Consider the following 7,597-nt stretch of genomic DNA (forward strand, 5'->3'; position numbering starts at 1 on the left):
AGATCACAAGGATCATTTTGATTTTTATGTTGAAGATGAAAATGATGGTAGAGTTTCAAATGCTTTTGGGAGTTCAATGGCCTGTTAAATCAAGATGACAATGATAAACTTGCTGGTGATGATGCTGCTGTTCATGATGCTACTGATGGTGATAATATTGAAATTGAAAAAATTTCTGAGAGTTACGAAACCGAAGATATTGATAACTATGAGAGAGATTTGGATGATATGATTAAAAAGAGAAGATACCCTAAAATATAATGAGGCTGAAATGAGCAGGGACTATGAGTTTGAGGTGGGGTGGAGTTCAAGTCATTCGCTCAATTTAAAAATGCTATTAGAGAGCATGCTTTGTTGAGTGGAAGGAATATTAAGTATCTCAAGAATGATAAAGTTAGATGTAGAGTAGGTTGCAAAAGAAAGAAAGAAAAGTGTAAATGGATGGTATTTGCATCCAAGGTTGGTGGTTATGATTAATTTTGGCTGAAGACTCTGAATGGAAAGTACACTTGTGGATGAAATTACAGTGGTAAGCTTGCATCAAGTAGTTGGGTGTCACAGAAGATTATTACCAACATTAGTAGGAGAGAGGAGATGAAGATTGCAACAGTAATTCAGACCATTCAGGACAAATATATAGCTAATATTTCAGTTACAAAGGCTTATTGGGTGAGGAAAAGGCAAGAAAAGAAGTACATGGCAACGCTATTTTGCAATATGGCAAGTTGAGATATTACTATACGGAGATTATGATGACCAATTCTAAGTCTACTGCTTAGATTTTAGTTGACAAGCCTTCAATTACACACCAGTCAAAGTTTATGAGGATGTACATGTACCTTGATTCTGTGAAGCAAGGATTCTTGGCTGGTTGCAGGCCTATCTTAGGGGTAGATGGCTGTCACTTGAAGAAGGATCATGGTCAACAACTTTTGATGGCTGTTGGAAGAGATCCAAATGATAATTATTTTTCAATTATTGTTGCTGATGTAGAGGCTAAGACCAGAGACAGTTGGGGTTGGTTTATTAACCTACTATTGGATATTGGTCATGTCAGTAGAAGAAAGTGGATATTATGTCCAATCAACAAAATGTTAGTACTTTTAAGTTGTCATTATGTCTTTATTACTTAGGTAATGTTGCATTCATATCTATACTCTTTTATGTTTTTGGTTTGTATTATGTATTCCAGGTATTAATGCAAGTTTTTCAAGAGATGATGCCAGCTTTAGAGAGCATAGACTATGCTTGAGGCATTTGTATTTCAATTGCAAAAAAAACATATGGTGGTGGGACTATTTTGAGGGACGTAATTCTATCAATATCTAAAGCTATATATGTGGAGGAATGGGAGAGGAGGATGACTCACCTGATGCACATCAATCAACAATGCTGTGAAAAGTTCGCAACATTGGATCCAAAGCTCTGGTGCAAGAGCCACTTTACTTTCCTTGCAAAGAGTGATATGTTGATGAATAATATTTCTGAAGCTTTCAATGGGAGAGTTTTGGAGGCAAAAGATAAGCCTATTCTTACATTATTCAAATGGATTCGGTACTATTGGATGTCTAGGTTTGCTAAAAAGAAAAAGAAGGTTCATCAATTCATATTTGACGATATATTTTGGTTTAATTTGAGTGGATTTCATCACATAAACCCATATTTATTCATCCAAATAGCATACTTTTATGTTCTCTCCCTAAATTGTGCTTAATTATGAAAACATGCTCTTTTGTGCTTAATTTAGCTTATTTTATTTCAATTACATTCCATTCGATACCTTGATGTTATTTGTGAGTGATTTCAGATGAATAAGGTAGGAATGGCTTGGTGGGAATGGAAAAGGAGCATGCATTTGGGAGAAAACATGAAGAAAATAAAGGAGAAGCACACAGCCATGCGTGTGTGCGCACAAGAAAGAAATCAGCATGCGTGTGTGCGCACAAACCTCTGTGCGTATGCACAAGTGAAAATTCAGCAAAGTGTGCGTGCGCACACACCTGTGCGTAGGTATCAGCGCATGCCTCCATTAAAAAGTCACGTGGACTCGCGTTTTGGGGCTCTTTTGGCCCATTTTTGAAGGCTTGGATGCTGAAATCAAAGGCTATATGAAGGGGGCAACACCTCATATGAAGGCATTAGGTTTTCATTAGGTTTTTAGGAGCTCAATTTTAGATTAGAAAAATACATAGTAGGAGTAGGAGTAGGGTAGTATAGAAAATTCTCTCTTAGGGTTCTTAATTAGGGTTTGTAGCATTTTATACTTCAAGTTTTGATTTGGAATTATAGCGATTGCATTATAAGTATTTCTTTAATTTCTCTTCTATTACACTACTTGTTCTACGCTTTCTTATGTTTTAATTTCCTTTGTCAAAATATACATAGTTTTGCAATTTTGAATTTCTAATTGGTTAATTTGATGTTTGATGCTTATTATATGTTTGTTTGAGTTGCTTTTATTGATTTTGATCATTTGTGGTTCATAGCTTTTACCATTTTTCCAATTTTGCCACATTTTATGATTATGCCCTCTATATGTTTGATGAAATGCCAATTTTGATTATGGGGTAATTTCCACTCCTTGGCTTGGGGGAATGAGTTTATGGATTACTAGAGCCATAATGTCCAACATTTAGTGATAATTCTTGGGTTGTTAGTTGCTATTGTTTCCACTAACGCTAGCTTTTTACCAATTAATTTGGTAAGTTAGTTAGGATTTGTGTATTAGTAACAATTATGCTCACTTAACCTATCCTTCGATGTTAAGGGTTAACTTAGTGAGATTAATCCATCATATTTATCATAGTTGTGGTTATGGCAAGGAAGGAATTCCATAACTCATCCCAAGTCAAGGTTTCATTTATGTTTTGAACTATTTTTCCATCACTTTATAGCATTACTTGTCTATATTACATACATAGTTCTTTTATTCCTTTATTAGTTTGTTAATTGCAATTTTGTCTTGTTCTTTTATTTCTTTATTGCTTGCTTCTTTATTGAAAACACCCCTTTGCTTATCACAACCAAAATTGTATGCACTTGTTGGTACTAGTTCCTAGGAAAGAACGACCCGTGAGTTGAAATACTCTCGAATTATATTTGCTTTGATTTGTGACATCTTTAGGATTATAATTTGATTGATGATCAAGGGTTGAGTTTGGACTATACTTGCAACGTCAATCCTATTTTTACTGTGAAAATCCAAACTTATGCTCTTGAGCATTGTCAAAGGTTGAAAGATATGACGGTACAATCTTGTCTAAACAAAAAAAGAGATTGGATGTCATTCCAACACGAACTATAAAGTGGCAACTAAGATGAGCTGGAGGATTGAAATACGAATTTTCTCGTAAGAATATGATTATTGTAGAGAGGTTCGTCGTTAGCTTATTGGTTAGAACATGTAGCTGCAGATTTTGGGGATTGTGTGGAATATCCTGTCCGCATGCTTGCTGTACCATATTCAATAAAGGAGGCAATACAGAAAATTACTGCAGCAACTTTTATAGCCCAACAACCTATCTTGCAATTTATGGTAAGTTAGTTTCTCCAATCAATGGAGAAAACAAGTGGTCAAAAGTGAAGTGCGATACCATTATACTTTCCATCTTTAGAATGAAGCCAGAAAGACCAAAGATTCGATGGTAAGGATCAGAGAACCTGATGAAAATTATTCTCAGATAAAACTTAGGAAGATGGATACATCTGTGACATGTAGCAACTGTGGACAATATAGACATAGTATAAGGCATTGCCCCAACTTAATAGTGACAAGTATCAAATAATTTTTTAAGCTTTAAATACACTAGTTTGTGTTCATTCCATTAATTATGACAATGCATGCTGCTGAAAATGTGAAAACATTTTTGACAATTGTGTTTAGTAGAATAAGTTGTAATAGTAGGTGACATATAAACTAGTGCATGTGATATATTTTATGACAATACATGTTGTTGTTTTACTGGATTATGTTGAATTATTTTGTGTTTACACTACTACATTTTGAAGTTTTAGTAACATTTCTCTTTTAATATTTGTTAAAGTGTTAGTAATGATCATAAAATTCAATATTAAGTAACATTTATTTATAAATGTTAGCAAATATATTTAGTTTTTAAAAAATTTCCTAAAAATATTACCTATTGTCAATTAAAAGTCACTCCCAATTCTCAAATAAACAAATCTGAAGGGTAAATAGAAACACTCACAATCGTTCTCACTCCTCCTCACGCTGGGAAAAATGCTGTAAACCCTATCTCGTTCCTCTTGAGACCTCAATCATCTCTTGCTCTGCCTTCAGATTCAAATTCTCGATTTCACTCTCCACTGCGGTAAGCATTTTCTCTCTTCTTTAATTCTTTTCTATTCATGGAGTTGTTCAATTTCTCAATTGTTGTTGATTTCGATCCAGATCTGAATTATCGCTACTCGTTGTTGCTGCCAATGCTTGTCGCGTTAGCTATCGTCATTGTCACCGTCGATGTGTAGGTAGGCCCTCTGTTGCTCCTGGCTTTGTAGTCATCGCAGAACTGCCTCCGATCTCGGTCAGGCATCGTCTCTGTCACCACAAACACAAACGTCGCTGCAAGAGTGACCTTCAAGTCTAATGTTTCATTGGTAAACCCTTACTCTGTTTCTCTCCGCATTTGCTTCATGTCTTTTTCCTTGTACTTAACAACTTTCAAAACTTTCTATTCGGAAATTATTTGCTTTCTTATTTTTACAGTTAGAATTAGTACAACGTTCACTTTTTTATAAGTTTCTGTCTCTAAATTTGCACTTAAATTTGTGGTTCTGTAATTTGTAGTTCCATTTCCATACAAGTTAGAGAAGGAAAATTGAAGTAGTTTATATGTTTTTCTCTCATAAGAGCTGAAGTTGGATTCATGTGGTGGATCTTAAAAAGAAAAAAGGCATGAGAAAATTATTATGAAAAAGAGGGTTTAAATTGGGAAATATTTCTCTTTTGTTTTAGTTCTATGTTGTGTAATATTTCCTCTTATTTCCTTCTTTAGTGTTTATGGTGTGAACTGTGAAAGGTGAAATCCAAGTTGGGTTTGTCTTTTTGTGTGCCGCACTAAGGGAGATTAAGGAGGAAAAAGCCTCTTATTTCCCTTTTCTTTCTTCTTTCTTTAATGTATGACGCTTAACTTCGTGCTATTATCTCCCACTAATTATAGTTAACTTCCTTTTTTGCTCTTGTTAAATACAAAGATCATGTGAGTAGGTTGTTTCAAATATGTTGCTTTTGGTCACTGATATTTTCAAACAAAGGCTTTTTTAAGGAAAGGGCTTTTGTTAATACCTTTTATTTCCCTGCTAATTCCACCTCATTATTACTATATCAGCTAATTTCAGCCAATATACAGTGAGTTGTTAATTTTAGTAAATATAAAGTCCATTGATTGTAAATTTTTGTTGAATTTAAGTTTTAAATATTTTTTAAATTGAATTTCAAATTTTTTTATGATTGCATATGCCCTCCCACCATCATTTTCCATGCTTCAAAGTTTAATTTGAGTCAATTCTTGAGCATTTATTTTTTATTTCTGATTGCAAGTCTTTTTAATTAGCTATTTGAAACTTTTTATTTGTTTAATTAAGCATGCAAAAAATAAGCATTTTTATCTCTAGTAAGGTTGTTGTCAATTCTGGTAAGATTTGTAGGTATGATCCTTGTTCTATGGTCTCCTGTTGCTATTCTATTGCTTCCGACATTGGTACTGTAAAACTCGGTTAATTAACGGCTAATTAACCCATAAATGAGAATTTATTCTAGAAAGCCTAAAATGTGATTTTTATGGCTAAATATGATAGAGGAGATTGAGACGAGAATTTCGGTACCAATTTTATAGAAATCGGACCAAGATTGGACCGAACGGGCCAAACCGGGCCAACCAGACCCAAAGTGGGCCCTTGACCCAACATAACTAAACCAAAACCCTAGTTTTCAACACTCTCTCTCCTCACAACACTCAAAACACGCTGAAAGTTAGAGAGAATGGGGAAAGAACACTCTCTCAACCTTCTATCTCTCACTTGATCTTCAAACCACCATAACTTTTGATCTAGAGCTCCGATTGCCGCTCCGTTTGCGGCCACGCGTTCACCGCAGAGAGCTCTACAAAACCCATACAATCAATCTTGAGGTAAGCCACGTGTTGCTGTTCGAAATTCCAGCCCTTATTTTCGAGTTTCATGGGTGAAATGTTGAGATTTTGGGTTCTTTGATGTTATAGGACCCAACTCTCTTGAAGGAGAAGGTTAGTCTTGTCTCCTTGGACCTTGGGTGTGGTAAGATTCTCAACCCTAGTGTATTTTTTTGTTTTATGATGTTTGGGTTTTGAGATGTTGTGTATGGGTATGATGATTATGGCTTAGGTTGTGTATATGTGAATATTGGAGCTTGAGTGGTGATTTTGAAAAGCTTGAAAAAGGGATTTGGTGGTGAAAAATCTGTTCTTGGAGGTATTGAGGCCTTGAGAGCTTGTGGATAAGTGGTTTGGAAGTGCTCCGGTTGAGCTTGGGAAATCGGCTAAGGTATGGTTTCGGTTTCCCGTATCTAATATGTAATGTGGTAGGAAATACTTAGGCTAGAGGCCCTAAGATAGGCATTGAATTGTTGATGTTGTTGAATTGTTGATATATATGATGTATTCATATATGTGATGATGATTAATGATGCCTTGATGGTATGATGTATGAGAAATATGCATGTTGTGATATATGCTTGATGATTGGTTATGGTTGAATTGTGGGTTGAACCATATTGATGGTGAGTATGATATTGATTGTGTACAATGATGATTTAGTGGAATTGGTGTTGTTGAGAATTGGCATGAGGAAGAGTATATGATATGTCAATATGTTTGAGTTTGAGCCACTTGGGTGAAGTGGGTTAAAATGATGAGATAGTGATTTTGATAAATTGTGGTAAAGTGTCAATGTGTGAGTTGAGGAGGCTTGATGTTGAAATTGATATATTTTGATTGATTTCAAAGAAAAGGGATGAAAATGGCATGTTTTGATTGATTTTGAAAAGAGTTGAATATGACTTGTTTTGAAAATGGCATGTTGTGATTTTGTATGAAAAACATGGTTTTTGGGCATACTTTGACGGGACATAACTTGGACTACGGATCTCTGTTTTGCACCAAATCTGTTTAGAATTGAAATTTGATCCGGGATGTCCATGCCGTTCAAAGAACGGATGAAAAATGATTTAAAATGAGGAAGTTATGTCCATTGGAAGATAGGGGTTTGAATCTGTGAATTTTGCAGATTTTAACTTAGAAAATTTTTAGCAGAAATACCCCTCGCGCGTAGGCGCACTTGGCGCGTGTGCGCCAATCTTCCAGAAAGTGCCATCCACGCGTGCGCGTGATGTGCGCGGGCGCGCCAATGTGCTGCACCCAATGTCCAGCCATTTTCCAGAGAGTTATGCCAGGACTGTGCCAGTTTTGTGCCTGGGGCACGAGAGTGCCCACGCGTACGCGTGGTTGACGCGTGCGCGTCGTTTGGCTAGTTTTCAATCCACGCGTTAGCGTGCATGACGCTTACGCGTCGATGAGTTTTCGAGGCCATCCACGCGTGCGCG

This window comes from Arachis hypogaea, chromosome 3, assembly GCF_003086295.3.
Source record: "Arachis hypogaea cultivar Tifrunner chromosome 3, arahy.Tifrunner.gnm2.J5K5, whole genome shotgun sequence".
Taxonomy (NCBI): Eukaryota; Viridiplantae; Streptophyta; class Magnoliopsida; order Fabales; family Fabaceae; genus Arachis; species Arachis hypogaea.